At 44.9% G+C, this 16041-nt stretch overlaps 1 protein-coding gene and 1 pseudogene across 3 annotated transcripts in view; one reads left to right on the top strand and one right to left on the bottom strand.

Moving 5' to 3' along the window:
* Positions 1-10452, bottom strand: part of LOC123789994 (peptidyl-prolyl cis-trans isomerase H pseudogene) — a 37997-nt pseudogene extending 27545 nt beyond the window's left edge.
* Positions 1-16041, top strand: part of CAMK1D (calcium/calmodulin dependent protein kinase ID) — a 413163-nt gene that overhangs the window by 46657 nt on the left and 350465 nt on the right. The gene's annotated exons all lie outside the window — the stretch shown is intronic.

The raw sequence follows: 16041 nt of genomic DNA, 5'->3' as shown, positions 1-16041 counted from the left end.
GTGTGCGCCGTGTGTCATGACAACACTCTCAGCCCACTTGGAGAATTATAAATTTGGGGATTGTGCCATGGTAAGCGGTCTTCTTGTGCTGCATTCCAAGGGAAAGAATGGAGGTTCATTACTTTAAAAACAAAAAGCTGTCAAGAGCAAATATGAGATGCTCCAGGAGGCTCATGTGCCATTGGCCAAGCCTCGGGTTCCACATCTGCCAAATGGGATGATAGCATCTGTCACTACACCAGCTTCACGGGGTCCTGGCTTGATCAAAATAAAAATGAAATCATGAATTTGAATGTTACGTTAACTTCCTATGTGGTGTAAGTGTCATCTGATGATAGTGCTGGTGAAGATGGGGATGATGATGATGAGTCAGTCTGGAAGGTCACAGCACTGTGTGCTTGGAGAAGCTGCTGGTCATTTGCTGATGTTTATGGATCTCGAATTCCTGCATGTGGGGGTAGTTCTGATGTCAGATACTCTGTTCCATTGTCATACCATGTATTTCAGATCACAGTTATGCCCTGGTTTGTTTGGGAAAAATACACTGTTTGCACAGAGTTTGGAGATGAGAAACCTAGGTTCACCAGCCTGGAATCAGACGTCCTTCCCAGTTCTAAAATGCATGTTTTGGGTTATACTATTGGTCTTTAAACTTTAGCTGGCACCGGGATCACCTGGGGGCCTTGTTAAATTCCAGGCAGTAACCCCAGAGTTGCGTGGGGTTAGAGAGCGTACATTGTTGAAAAGTTCCCAGACAATGCCAGTGCTGCTGGTCCGAGGCCCACACTTTGAGAACCACTGCTCTGTACCACGTGGACCACTTTGTCTTGATGCTGGTGTGCAGGAAAAGGAGGGAAAAAAATGTACCAGGTTTTCAGAAATCCAGAGGTATCAAATAGAAATGATAAGCCTCCTTTTCCTTGAAATCTTGTCCTTCCTGTTTTCTGATGTTCAATATCCTCCCTTTCATCATATAATGGGTACTATGTTGGTTGTTTGTATGTACCGACCTCAGTGGAAAAGTTCCTTGATTTTTGGGGAAAATTCTACAGCTCTCTGAAAATCAAAAGTCTGAGGACCATCAGTCATAAATGTGTGGTTTAGTTCCTTCACTGAAAAATTTTCTGCTTTTAAATAGGAGGTAGGGGGAATGGAGCAGATGAAGTAGGAGACACTGTTTCTTAGTTTGGCTAAGTCTTAAACAGATCTGAAGATCATAATTGTGGTAAGCTTCCTCTGTTTTGCCAAAACCCTGTGTCTTGGAGCAAACTCACTGTACAAAGAAGATAGTGGCCTGTGTACAGCGATATGTATTAGTTGGGACGTGTTTTATCTGAAATCATCTTTTCCCTTCTGTGGCTTCAGAAATGGCTGGAGAGAGTGAGAGCTACAAGGATCCTGGCTAGAGCTTTTTATCTGACATTTTATCTATTGTACCTTATTGTCTCATAGTTGGTGGGAGATGTTAAATTTTGTACAAACAGCTTGCATTTTGTGAATGTTCCACAGCTTTCTTGAGCCTCACTATTTGAAAAAAATCTAACACTGATGCCCACTTGTAGGCCTCTTTCTGGACTCGTGCTGATGAGCTCTCACCATTATTTTGGAGTATTTTAGGCCAAGTGTTGACAATTTAGCAACTTTTCCCATTAATTTGAATTGGATAGTTTCCTTGAAAAATCCTCTTTCTTGGTCACAGTATCCCAGCATTTTGTGTCAATTTATTGGAGGCTTGATTACCTTAATTCTCTACTTGGCTTTGCCTGTGTAGATGTACTCTTAGTTGAGGCTTTTCAGATCTCGCGTGACAGCTAAATTCAGTTCTCATTCAGGAAGTAAATTAGGGAGAATCAGTTTTTTTTTCTGTGCTCAAAAGGTTCCCTTTAGCATTCATTTTGAATTTGTATTGGAAAAAGAAATCTAGTTGACCCTCTTTGATTTTCTCTTGTAAACCTGTCTTGTTTCCCTGTTGGATCACGTTGCCTCCCCAATTTATAGATTTCCCCCTGCCATGCTCGTCTGTCTCATTACAACCTGAGGACCACCTTCCCTAGCTTACTAACTTCCCTTTTCTTGAAGAATCGTGCTGCATGTTGCCCAAGCTTATCATTTGCAACACGTGCAATTTTGCCTTTCACACATAAAGTTACTTACTAAGTCAGCTGTTTATTTTAGTACCTGGACTGTAGGTTAGTGATAAACATTTATTCTGTAAGTATTTATATTTTCTGAACATTATTTCTTCTAAGCGATACATGTCCATGACTGTTTATCAAGGTCTGATGGACTTCTGCACATTTTGCTTCATTATTCTAAACTCAGTGCCGAGAAATAACCTCTTTGTGCAGATTGAAATCACGGTTATTTTGTCGCCTTTGAAAGACGGGCATTTGACGGTGGGGCAGAAGCATTTATTAATATGTGATTGTGGCTCTTCTTGTGCCAACTGGTGCAGTCGAGCAGAATAAACGACAGTTTTATTTTTATTTTTATTTTTTTTTAAAGATTTTATTTATTTATTCGACAGAGATAGAGACAGCCAGCGAGAGAGGGAACACAAGCAGGGGGAGTGGGAGAGGAAGAAGCAGGCTCATAGCAGAAGAGCCTGATGTGGGGCTCTATCCCAGATCGCCAGGATCACGCCCTGAGCCGAAGGCAGACGCTTAACCACTGTGCCACCCAGGCGCCCCAAACGACAGTTTTAAAATTCAGTTTTAAAAATATTTGTTGGTTTTTAGTGTCTTCATAGTTTTTTCCTTAAGGAAATAATAGGATTGTCCCTTAAAAAAAAATCAGTATTAAACATATTAACAGAGAGGTCTCTGCAAATGTCATTTAAAATTGAAACATTTAGTTTAGATTTAAGTTTTTATGGAATTATTCATGTAATGCCATTTGCATTTGCTGAGATTTTATATTATTAATAGAATAGACAAATCAGCATTTTGCGGTGTATGTAAGACTTTGCTTGTTTTTCCTGTCTTGATTGCTGGTTGCACATAAAATTCAGAGAAGGAAAAATTATGTAGCACAGAGAGGAAGGGTGTTGGTGGAATGACTCAAGGCTGCCAAGTCCTGTTTCTCCTTCTGCTACAGCTCTCTGGCTGGAGGGCCTCGTTTCTAAACTGTCCGGGATGGGGCTCAATAATCCCAGCCCAGGACTCAGAGCGGCCCTGCGAGTGACCCCACAGACTGCACTGGGGAAATGGTAAAGGTGGGAGGTCTTTCTGTGCAGGCAGGAGTCACTCTGAGGCAGGGATTTCTCTGCACTGGAGGGAAGGTTCTGACTAGTCCTTGGCGGTAGAAAGAGCTAGAAGCCATTGCCACACTCAGTGTCACAGTTTTTCCAGGGTGTGTGGGATTCTCTTTGCCCGTGTACTCTGCTGCCCTTGTGGCCCTGTTCCTTCTCTTCTCTTCCCTCCTTATTCCTTCATCCGCCCCTGCTCAGCCTCCCTGCTTTCTGGCCATGTTCTGCCAGAAATGCGCCTCTTCATGGGTGTGCCCATGTGGTCTGTTGGTGGGCCCCCTAAAAGCTGTCCAGTGTGGAGATGCTGAGCCTGTGGACTTCTGTGTGATTGTGACAGTGTTGGGGCTCCACAGCCACAACTGCTTGGGCATGGGTCCTAGTTCAGTTGTGTGATGTTGGACAGGTGCTTAAGCTCTTGCAGCCTCTGTTTTCTCATCTGTGAAACGGGGATAGTAATAGCACTTGTCTCGAAGGACAGCCCATGGAAAGAGCTTATGAGCACAGTGCTGGCATAGGCTAAGTTTTCAAAACATAGTAGCTATTATTATTGCCTAAACAGGATGATGGACCATGACCTTCTGAATTTTCTTCCATTGTGTGTGTGTGTGTGTGTGTGTGTGCGTGTGTGTGTATGTGTGTATGTATGTGAGAGAGAGAGAGACAATAGCACAGCCACTTTATGGATGTGGGGGATGTTTCAATGTCATCTGTTTGAAGAGAGCCAGGAATTTTGGGGGTGCCACCATTCCAGAGAAAACAGGTTCCAGAGAAGGAAAACAAAGGCAGGATCTCTTGCAGAGCAGGAGGTGGCAACAAGTTGTTTAGGGTGGCATCCAGCCAGAGGGATTGCTCAGAAGGTGGCCCTGGGGCCCAGGCTGGGGCAGAGGAAGCATTTGCTGGGGTTGGGGAAGGGGGGGTGGGGGCTGTTGGCCTGGGAACCAGGGTTAAGCCACAGTGAACTACAAACCTCCTGGTGTTTCCTCTGCCTCACGGCTCCCGCAGAAAGGAGGCCGGGCAGGCCCACAGCTGGCCACCCCTGATGAGTGTGAGAGGGAGCTGCCCAGAGATCTCTGATGTAGGGGCCCCACTCCCACACTGCAATCAGATGGTCCCTGGGCATCTATGTTTTCTTGCAAAGAAAGCTCTTCCAGCCACCCGGGTACTCCATGCTAACTGACACAAGGCAAGATGAACAGGAATGAATAAGCCTCCCCAGGGTGTCAGAGCAGAATATATTGCTTGGTGTCCAAAGCAATGTTTAAACCAGTCCTTGCCTGCAGAGAGCTCTCCATTTAGTGGGTCAGGTGACGCAGAGATATGTCATCCGAAGAACCCTGTGGTGACAATACTGGGGCACCATATGGAGGATAAAACATTGGCCAGCTGTTGACAGATTAGAGACTCAGATGAACCCACGTTAGCTCTAGAGAGGGACTTCCTTTTTTACTCCTAAATTATTATGCTCACTGGCTAAATTGCATTTGTCTAAGTTGCTATCACACTTACTATATAACTTTAAACCTGCATTTTTTTCTTCTAATATTATATCTGGAGCAATTTACCATGAATTATATAGTTGTTTGCAAAGATGCTTTTCAATGACTTTTTAAATATCTCCTTGTCTGGATGTGTCTTATTTAATTTATCTACTCTCCTGTTGTTCAACATTTGGCTTATTTCCTTTTTTTTTTTTTTTTTGCTATTATACGTAATATGCAGGGAACATCCTTGTCCATACATTTCTCTGCACAATCCTGATTATTTTCTTTTTTTATCTCCTGGTTTCGATATAATTTTTTTTTTCAGTGCTCACTTTGATAGCACAATTGATGTATTTTTCAGCTTTATTGATGACAGATAAAGTGGGAAGATATTTAAAATGTATATTGTGATGATTCGATGTATGTATACATTGTGAAAAGCTTCCTCCATTCCAGTTAATTATCACATCTATTACATATTTATATTTTTTGGGGGGAGAATATTTAGGTTTTATTCTCTTAGAAAATTTCAATGGTATAATACAACGTAATCAACTATAGTCATGTTATACATTAGATCCTCAGATCTTATTCTTCTTATAGCTGAAAGTGTGTACCCTTTTATGAATTGCTCTGTCTTTCCCTCCTTCCCCATCCCCAGGCAACCACCATTCTACTCTCTGTATCCATGAGTTTGACTTTTTTTTTTTTTTAAGATTCCACATATAAGTGATACCATGCAGTATTTGTCTTTGTCTGACTTATTTCACTCAGCATAGTGCCCTGAAGTTCCTTCTGTGTGGTCACAAATGGCAGGAGTTCCTTCTTTCTCAAGACTGAATAATATTCCATTGTATGTATACCCCACATCTTTATCTCTTCATCCATCAACAGGCACTTAGGTTGTTTCCATATCTCGGCCATTGTGAATACTACTGCAATGAGCATGGGTCTTGTGATAGATTATGAGAAGGGAAATTAAGTTAAAAGATATATCTTTGTTTTAAGGGCTTACATGATGCCCTCATGGCTCTTAGAAAGATTTTTTACTAATTTATACTCCTACAACTACTACTAATGAGCATGTCCATCATATCACATCCTTGAGAGTGATTACCACTAATTTTTATTTTATTTTTTGCTAATTTGAAAGTCCAAAATGAAACCTTTTAAGAAACTAATCAAGGTATTATAAGAAAACACTTGATGTTCAGTAGAGCGATTGTCCCCATTACTGCATTTTCCAGGAGTTTCAGACCCCCACTTGGGCAGAAGATGGGGAGTGGCAGTCTGCCTCTGCTGAGAGATGTCCACAGGTTTACTGTAGATGGAGGACTTGAACTGAGGTTGGGGCATGGTTCAGGTATTGCTTATGTGAGATTTTAGAACAGTTGCCTGATTCTTTTTTGCTTGACTTTTGTGAGTGAATGAACTTCTCTGTCTCTTTGTGACATAAAATTTAGAAAGGTCCCTTAGAAGTCATGCATTTCCATTTCAGACCTCATCATGTCAAATAAATGGAAATCCATCCTGCTTTTTAAATCCCCAGGGACAGGAGATCTCATAAGCATTATGATATTTCATGTATTTTCTTCAAAAGTTAGCAGACATAATCTCAACAATTGCTACCCGTCCATACTCCTTCCACTTCAAAAAAAAAAAAAAAAGGCAAAATTGAGAAAATTCAGCCCAGTGAGGTGAGATTGCTAGCCTGAAGCTTCTTACTGGAGGTTCCAAGAATAGAACTGGGTTATTCCAATACCCACTGGCTTTGGGCAAGAACATTTTCCAAGTTACCATGAAAAATGGGAAAATCTACTAGATCACCAGAGCCAAGTCCTGTTTCTTGACTTTTCCACAGGCTTTATTAACAACACACAGGGCACACGTTAGAAATGAGTCAGACCCATGGTTTTTCTAGGGCATAAAGCACTGAGCACAAATAGCTAGCTCCCCATTGGTCCTCAGTGGATTCTGAATGAAGCCAGAAAGTGATTCAGCCTTAGATCAAAAGAGAAAACACACACAACACAGACAGCAAAAAGCAAAAAGAGTTCCCATTATTTCGAGGTTGCAGAAAATACTGATATTGGAAAACCTGGTTTTTCAGCTTCTTAGGATTTCATTTTGTGAATTGGGTTTTTACGTAATGTTTCCATCATAGCTATTCATCTGAAGCATGACTCCGGATGGAACCTACTTTCATAATGACTTCAATAACTAAATTGAAGTTTGAAAAGTTTTTAGTAAACGATAAGAATTGGATGTAATGGGTTTTTTTTTTCAGGCTTTGTGAAAAATCACAGCTGTGCCACATTTCAAAACATGGCACTTTCGTGGTAGGGTGGTAGATGCATGATATAATAGCCATTTCAATATTTTACGTTAATGGGCCATTTCTAATGAATGAACATGTGTAATCATTATTTTTAAGATTTATATATTTTTAAGTAATCTCTACAGCCAACGTGGGGCTTGAACTCACAACCGCAGGATCAAGTGTCACATGCTCTACTGACTGAGCCAAGCAGGTGCCCCTAATTATTTTTAGTATTTTATAAATTATGTTTGTATTTATAACTCCAACAAGGCCTTACAAGCAGTGGATTTTCTGGATTTATAAGATTTTCAGGTAACTGAGGCTTGCTAATTTAATTAACCCTTTTTGGTGGAAATCTTAGTCAAATATATTCTTTTTCAAGTTGGTCTAGAAGGGTGCAACATCCCAGACTGCTTGCAGTTTCTGGTTCTTCTAAGAGCCTCTCTTGTGCAAAGGGCCGTTGTGTAATCTAGGAAGACTGGAGATTTCAGGAGAAACCCAAGTGCATTACGGCAGCACTGTTATAGCCGATGCCTGCCTGAGAGTAATTCTGCTTTTATAAAATAAAGTGTCAGATGTAATTTTTTCCATTCCCAGAGGGTTGTCATCTTTCCTCTGGGCTCACGTTGGTATCTGGGGCAACTGAGGAGGCCAGTGCTCTGGCTATCAGACAATAAGGAGGGTGGAAGTGTGCAGACGGGCTCCTGCATCAACTCTGTCTAGAAGAAATAAGCATATTGCTCTCTTGTATGCCTGCAGAAGCCCCACTTGCCAGTTTGATCTGCCCGCTCAGGGTCCTTGCAGAGTTTATGATACTATCTCCAGTCTTCTATCTCCTAGGAGGCAGGAGGCCCTGAACGGCATCATGGTTTCTAGTGAACTCAAGTTTGGCCGCTTGCCTCTCTGGGGAGGAATTCCGAGACCAGGAAGTAGAGGCTTCAGGTGTTTGGGCCTGGTGTTTTTCCCACGTACACATTCGAGTGTGGGGAGAACTTTCTCTCAAGCGTGAAGCGGCCTGGGCTTTGCTCTTTGAGCTTAGTGAGAGGAGTAAAATTCTGTTACTAAAGCACCTTGCTTATGTGACCGATACTGAGGATCAAAGCTCTGTGGGCAGAGTGTAACATTAGGATCAGGGGAGCTTACAACCCATGTGTCCCCTAGCCAGTAGTATCACCAAGTATAACCAGTACGGCCAGACCACTGCTTTCTTTTTCTGTTGACTTGTGCCTTATGTCACTGGCCGTGGTTTGGGCAGAGCCACTTTGCCTGGGTCCTGTTTGATGGTTCCAATCATGCCCTTGTGGTTTTCTTTTATGCCTTTGAAGCCAGGCATTCAGGAACAATGTTTCCCTTCATATCTGGTAGTTATACCAATATGAAAATTCTCTCCTTGGCTCAGCCACTAACAGATACTGAGGGGCTAATAAATCCGTTGGTGATGAATCTTTCAGTCAGGATTTTAGTTGTGTAGAACAAGAGGGACTGAATGTTTCCTTTCTCTGGTTCCTCTTGATTTTCAGCGTCTGTTGGTAATGGGATAATTACACAATGATCAAAAAATAACTCACCAGCTCTGGCGAGCAGGTGCCCCATGTCCACGAGCATTACTGCATAATAACAGGTATTACGAGGGGACGCAGTTCCCTGGATGTGAATAGCTGTGTATTTCAAGCTCCAGCATGCCATTGGAATGCCCAACCAAAATGGAAGGGAAGCTGGGAGATCAAAAAAAAAAAAAAAAAAAAAGAAGATTTAACAGGTAAATGGAAAATGGTATTCTGGGTTATGTTTTCCCAGTCTGAATTATCTTTAAGAAACACGTATATATGTAATGATTTTTGTTTGTAAAAATTTTTGCAGTATTCTCTATTTCTTTTGAGGGGGTATTGCTTATGTACATGGAGCTCGTGCTTATATCCAGGAAGGAAGGATGATTTTATGGTGCAGAACAATGGTGGAAAGGGGGATTTCTGTCCCTTCCCTGTACTTCCAGGCACTTCAGAGTTTCCTCTTGTACTATCTATGCACTGCGTCTAATATTATGAGGGACTACTTAATTGTATCCAAAAGAAACCCCCTGAATTTCTACCTGTGACACATTCTGTTACCTCTGGCCTCCGAGTGAGATGTTCTGGATTACCCAGGGACAGAGCACCTCTGTTTGTCTGAAAGTGTCAGTGACGGAAATTTATTCTTCCTCTTGCCAATCAGATTGAAGTCAGCTCGAAACGATAGCTTGAATGTCCCAGATTTGGATCTAAGAGACATTTCCCTTCAGGTTTATTCAGACAGCCATGAATGTTTTATCCTGACTAATTTGGTTGTTTTAAGGGTTGGTTTCTGTGGAATGGAAATCAAGAAAAAGACTCTGAATGGTGTGTATTTGAATTTAGAGGGGACTTTTGCTGTGACCTTGTATGTCTGTTTGACATTCGTGTCTAGCCAGTACTTCCTCTTCAAAGTCTTGCTCTGTCTTTTAATGTCCCCCACCCCCAATGAGATGACACCCTCTAAGGCCAAATGCTTGCCTGGTTTGCTTCTCTGTCCCCTCACTTCTGCGCTCACTGCAGCCTGTACCCTGCAGTCTTCCTGGGGGACTTCTCAAGGTCACTGCCCCCTGCTCCAGGGCCATTTTCATTATCATGCATATGCTGCTAACTAGGTCCCATGTCCTGGTTTCCAGCCCTAGTCTCCTTCCCTGAGCCGTTGCCCCTATATCCAGCCTACATCCCTGGACATCCCTACATAATGCAGCTCAGCATGTCTCAAGTGCACTCTCCCTCCATCCCCCTGCCCTCCCCATGGTGTCCTCCAACTCCCATTTCCCAGTGGCCCATGTCCTCCTCCACCTGCCGCCACCTGGCATCCGGATAGTGAAGATTTGGGCTCCTTCCTCTACCTCTCATCTTTCCTTCCAGCCCCCATTTCCAATCACTGCCCCTTATCATCAATTTCAATTTCAGTCTCTTAATCTGTTAACAGTGACCCCCCCCCCAACAATATGCAGGGAGCCCCTGTCATCTCTTTCCTGAATTTCTCCAATAACATCTTCACGCTCGCTCTCTCGTTCTTCAGTTTTGGCCCTTCTCCAGCTTATTGTCCATGGGGGGACCTGGAATGATTTGCCTGAAGCACAGATCCGATAGTGTTACTTCTTTGCTCCCACCCCGTCAGGGACTTCCTGTTGCCCACAAAGTGATAGAAGTGGGATGACCGTACTTCTGGTGTGTCTGTTTTCCCAGTGCAGATATGTCTCTCTTAATGTCCCCAGTTTGGGTGATAAACCGTATGGTCTCCCACCTTGTAAGGGCTTTCGAGAGGGGCCACCCACCCACAGCGTCCTCACCTCTGTCCTTCTGGTCACATTCGGCATCAGCTGTGCTGAACTCCGAGGGCTGCGCCATGTTTTCCACCTCCAGCCTTTACCCACACTGGTCGGTGTGCCTGGAGTCAGACCTGCTGTCTCCTCTCCCAGCCGGCCCCTGCCCTTCCCATGGCCTCTGCTTCGATTTCATTACTTCCAGGAAACTCCCTGTTCTCTCCTCCTCACTAGACAGGATGCCCCTCCTGTCTGCTCCCCCAGCTCCTGCACTTGCTTAGCTCTGGGCATCGCCTGCTGCCTTGTGTTTCATTGTGCCTGCTTCCCCCTCCCCTCAGCTAGCCACTCATTTCCTCCGGGGCCAAGGGCTGTATGTTGGGCACTGCTCTCTAAGGTTTGCCTAGTGCCTGCTAGGAGCAACAAGTTTTGTTCAGTATTGTTTAACTGGTGCATAAAAGGGCAAGATTAAAGTAGGATTCCTCCCAACTGAGAAACTGTCTCAGTCATCCTTACTCTTACTTGATGAGAGGAAAACTTTAAGCCCCTGCACTGGGAACAGTTTCGATTGTGTTGCTGGAAACGCTGGGAATTTAGATCAGAAAATTCTCATCCTGTGGTTGAATCATTCAGGGTTACAGTGACAGTGTGGGAGAACAGGCCTTGCCAGGTGTATGTCACCTCTTCAGCTAACGTGTGCTGATCCTGCTATGATTCGACAGGTTCCTCTGTGGCGTACCTTTCATGATAAGCTGTTATTTTGAGTGCTATGATGATTCCTCTTTAATGAGACATTCGTGAGCTTTGGAATATTTGGACCAGAGATGGAGTCAAGCCCCTGACACCAGGAAGGCACCTTCCATCACTTGCTGGGCTGCAGAGGGTTCTCAAGACAACTGGGCACCCCTGATGTTTCAAACGGGGTCCCAGCAGGAAAGGGAACTCACTCCAGGCAGTTCCAGTGAAGAGAATTTACTAGAGGGGCTAATGACAGAATTATGGGCACCGTGAAGGAAGTCAGCAAGCTGTTTGGGCACCCAGGGCTTGTGCTACCCCTGGGCACAGTGGCAGGAGGAGGAGCCCAGTGAGCCATAGAGAATGGTGCCAGAGTGAATGGCTTGGGGACACAGCCACTGCTGGAACACTTGACCAAAGCACAGAGAGAACAGGGAGGAAATACTCTGATATCTCTCTTCTTAGCCTCTCTGCTCTTCTGATGGGTCCCCCACTGGCCAGCCCAAAACCAGAGGGCCTGGGCGATGCTATCAGCAGGTTGGCCTCTGGGACACAGAGCAGGACAGGAGGGTAGAAGATAGACGTGGAAGGGCAGGGGATAACCAGCCCTGATGTGTCCTTCCACTGGCGATCCTAGAGGCTGAAGCTGTTCCCCTTCATTTGGTTTCGTCCATTTTACTGCGTGGGAAATGTCACAGGGCTGGAAATTCCTTTCTAGCTTTATGGAGCTTACCCTTCCTTGACAGGAAAGTGCTGGATCTGGCCTAACCTGCTGCAGGTTAGAGACCTGTTAAAGAAGCATGCCTCATAGTTCCTTCTTACCAGGGTTTCTTTCCCACCTTCGAAACCCTGCCTCATGTCATTCCTCAAGGTGTCTACTTCCCCCCATGTCTACGGCCGCCCTAGACCAAGGCACCATCTCCCTCTCCTGGCAGATGTAGTGGCTTTCTGGGGGTTTCCTCCCTCTTGTTTTGCCTTCCTCAATTTGGCCTCTCCATGGGAACCAGCGCAATCCTAGGACAGGGCAGGCAGATCCAGGCACCCTGTGCCCTTGTGGTCTTCCCACTGCAGGAGGAGTATACCCCAGCTTCCTCACCTGGGCTGAGAGGCCAGATGCGGGGGGCTTTATGAGCCTCTTACTGCCCTGCGGTCGCACCCGCCCCCCTCACCGCCCCTTCAGCCACATGGCGTCCCCGAGCTTTCCAGCCCTCCAGGCCTTTCCCACCCCTCCCTGTGCCCACATTTCCTCCTTGCTGCCTCTGCCTCTCCACCTTCTTTCTCTGCGGGGCTGGCTTCTCCTCATACTTCACCTCGCAGCTGGTTTAGTATCCTGTGGGCCACAGGATGGAGGGAAGGTAGCTCTTAGAAGAACAGACCACCTCCCCAGCGTGGGTGTCTCTTAGGTGGCCATGGTTCAGTCACTCCCTTTGTTTTGTCTCCCACGTTCTACCCTGCTTGCTTTCTCTTCCTATTTTTCCCAGCCTCTGACTTTCTGGCCTCACATCCGTTGCCACACACAATGATGAAGACGCACACATGTCCCTTTGCTATCTCTCGCTGCTGTCCCTTGGACGGGAGTCAGCAGCCAGGATCCTCATCGAAAACTCTTACCACTTCAGATCCGGCTCTTTGGGAATTTGTGAGTGCTTGGGTGGGATAAGCTGATGGGGACCTTTGTACCCACCACGAAAGAGGCATTGTTCAGCAAAGCGATATGACAAGCCAGCGCCTGAGGGGAGCCATCCTCTCTGAGAGAAGAAAGAGTCTTGGGGCACTTACCCCTGCTGGTGTGGGGCTAATGCCAGGCCTGCAGCGGGGCAGCGCCCGGCGGCTCTGAGCTCCTGCTTCCGACAAGGGTGAAAGGGATCAGTGCCCTTCAGCTTTCACTAAGTCAAATTAGCCACTACCCCAGGACATTCGAATTAACTACACGAACTTCCCCATGTCCTCCTTGTGGGCCACGTGCTGTATGTAGTCTGAGAAGGAGGCCCTACACTGTTGATTTTGCAAATGAAGACACTGAGAGCAGACACCTGCCCAGACTCAGAAGACCACAGACTTCCTCAGGGGCAGAGTGGCAGTTGGGATCTGTGTGTCTCGAGCGTTGAATCTGTTGTTTCTCTCTTGGAGCTTTTATGCAGAGATGTGGTTAGTATTTTTCAATGTTTTTATTGTGTTTGGGGTAACAAATCAGGAGAGTTGCCTCATTTTCTTATTTTTTTTTTTTAAAGTATGTTTTCTCCACCTTGCTCTTACTGCCTTATTGTAGCAGAGAGAGGGCAAGGAAAATTAAAACAATTAAGCACCACGTTAAAGGCAGTTTTGTGGCAAAGCTGATCAAACCCGTATCTCACCTACGCATGCCACTTGGAGGCGGGAGCTGGTTTTCACAGCAGCACCGTAATCCCTGCTTGGTGAGGGCAGATGTGGAAACCGAGACCTCTGAGCTCATGCACACCGAATGCTAGACTGTTCAGTGGCCAGAGGGAACCAGGGCAGCGGTTAGGTCTGGAAGAATCCGAGGCAGGCTCTGATCAGTTGGTCATTGAGGGAGAGCAGATAGAGAAATGGGGACAGAGAGATTGAGTGGGTGCAGGATGGGTTCTCAGACACCCCCGGGGGAACTGAGAAATCACACACACTACCAAGAGGTAATAAATGACCCTCTCAGTTCCCCCAAGGAATGATTTGTTGAAAAGATTCTCTAATACTCCAGAAAAACCACTGTGGTGCTGTTCGGAGCGCCAGCCGGACTAGTGAGAAGCAGCCAAGCGGGTGTGGGTAGAATGAGTGGGTCCTCTTCTACTCCAGGCGCGGGGAGTAGGTGGGGAGGTGTCATGCTTTACAGGACTCTCACCTTGCCTGCATGACCACGTCTGACTTTTCTCCTCTTTTGCCGATTCCCTGAAGGGATTAGGTAGGAAAGTTAGAAGTCATGGCTATTATCCGTTTTTCTATATTACATTTTAAGATTTACAACCTCCTCACTTCTATTGAGGATTTGAAGACCTTCTTTGCAACTTCTTATAGCCCCTGTTTTTTTTTTTTTTCCTGAGTCTTATACAAGGACCACAGAATTAAAGTAAATATAAATGTTCTGTGGCGATTTAACAATCTCTGAACTACGTAACCGGAGAACTGCGAAGGACCGCGGACAGTGCCCAGATGCCTTCTGCACATGGGGGCAGGTGGGGCATGAATTATGTCATCCTGCCAGGGAGAAACTGACAGACCACACGCCAGGTGCTAGGTCAGATTTCGTCTCAGCCAACCTCAGAATGACCCTGTTTATACTGTTTTCTTAGAGATTCGGCGGGGGCCTGAGATCCCCCCGGTCTCCCAGCTGAAAACCTTCTCTCATCTCAGCTACTTTAATGCCTAACACTTTCCTGGAGATTTGCTGATTGTTCTCATCACTACCAAGTGCCCTTCTGCAGGCCACAGGATTTAATTACCAACAATTTCTAGTTTTCTTTCTGCCCTCATTTCCCTCTCCAGGTGCATAACATTTTTTTCTTCTTTTTCAGATGGAAAGGTTTGATCATTTATTTATTTTTCGCTTCTTTTTCTTTTATTTAAAAATTTTTAATCCCAGTATAATTAAGTGTCATGTTGGTTTCAGGTGTACAATATAGTGAATCAGCAATTCTGTACATTACTCAGTGTTCATCATGATAAGTGTGCTCTTCATTCCCTTCACCCCCACCCACCTCCTCCCTGGTGACCATCTCTGTTTTCTATAGTTAAGGGTGTTTCTGGTTTGTCTCTGTTTTCCCTTTGTCCATTTGTTTTGTTAAATTCCACATATGAGTAAAATCGTATGGTATTTGTCTTTCTCCTTCTGACTTATTTCACTTAGCATCATACTCTCTAGGTCCATCCACGTCGTTGCAAATGGCAAGATTTCTGACTTTTTGATGGCTGAATAATATTCCATCAGATGTATATACCACATCTTCTCTTATCTATTCCTAAACCGGTGGACGCTTGGGCTGCTTCTGTATCACGGCTATTGTGAATAATGCTGGTATACTGTCGGGGTGCATATATCCTTTTGAATTAGTGTTTTTGTATTCTTAAGGGTTTGCTTTTTTTTTTTTTTTTTTTTAATATTTGCTTTTTCAAACAAAGTAGTCTAGGCTTTTCTTATAGTCCTCTCCCCTGACTTTGCTTAGTGATTTAGTCTACAAAGGATGAAATTGGGCCTAGAGAACAAGAATCTGATCATTTCAATGCATGAAATTTTGGAATGCTTGTTCAGGTCCCAGGTGATTTGAAGCAGACTGGGACCTTCGGTATCTCCCCCAAATGCCTTACATGCGGCTCACCAGAAAGCTGGCACTCTGTGTATATTCGCTGCATGAAAACCACAGAAAAGAAGGAAAAACTAGATCATGGATTCAGAGAGTCTTTGCAGTCATATATTATGATAGGTAATTTTATGTGTCAGTTTGGCTGGGCTAAGCGATGCCCAGATAGCTGGTAAAACATTATTTCTGGGTGTGTCTGTGAGGATGTTTCTGGAAGAGATTAGCACTTGCATCATCAGACGAGTAAAGCAGACTGTCCTCCCCCATGTGGGTGGGCCTTGTTTAATTCTGCAGGCCTGAATGGAACAAAAACACAGCAGAAAGGTGAATTTGCTCCCTCTCTTCTTGAGCTGGGATGTCTAGCTCCTCCTGCCCTCGCACCTTGGAGCTCCTGGTTCTCAGGCCTTTGGATTTAGACTGAATCTTACCAATGGCTTTCCTGGTTCCCCAGTTTACAGACAGCAGTCTGTGGGGCCTCTTGGCCTCTACACTCAGAGTGACGGGGTTGTGACATGTGAAGTGTCTACCAGAGGACCTTGTTAGAGACTCAATGGCCAGGGTTTTTATCGGGGGCTGATCACGTAGGCATCCTCTGCCTAGCATATACCCAAATTCCAGAATTCCAGAAGGAA

This window comes from Ursus americanus, chromosome 31, assembly GCF_024610735.1.
Source record: "Ursus americanus isolate L20-20 chromosome 31, mUrsAme1.1.p, whole genome shotgun sequence".
NCBI lineage: Eukaryota > Metazoa > Chordata > Mammalia > Carnivora > Ursidae > Ursus > Ursus americanus.
The sequence above is the reverse complement of the archived record's forward strand: the minus strand, read 5'-3'. Positions and strand labels throughout refer to the sequence as shown.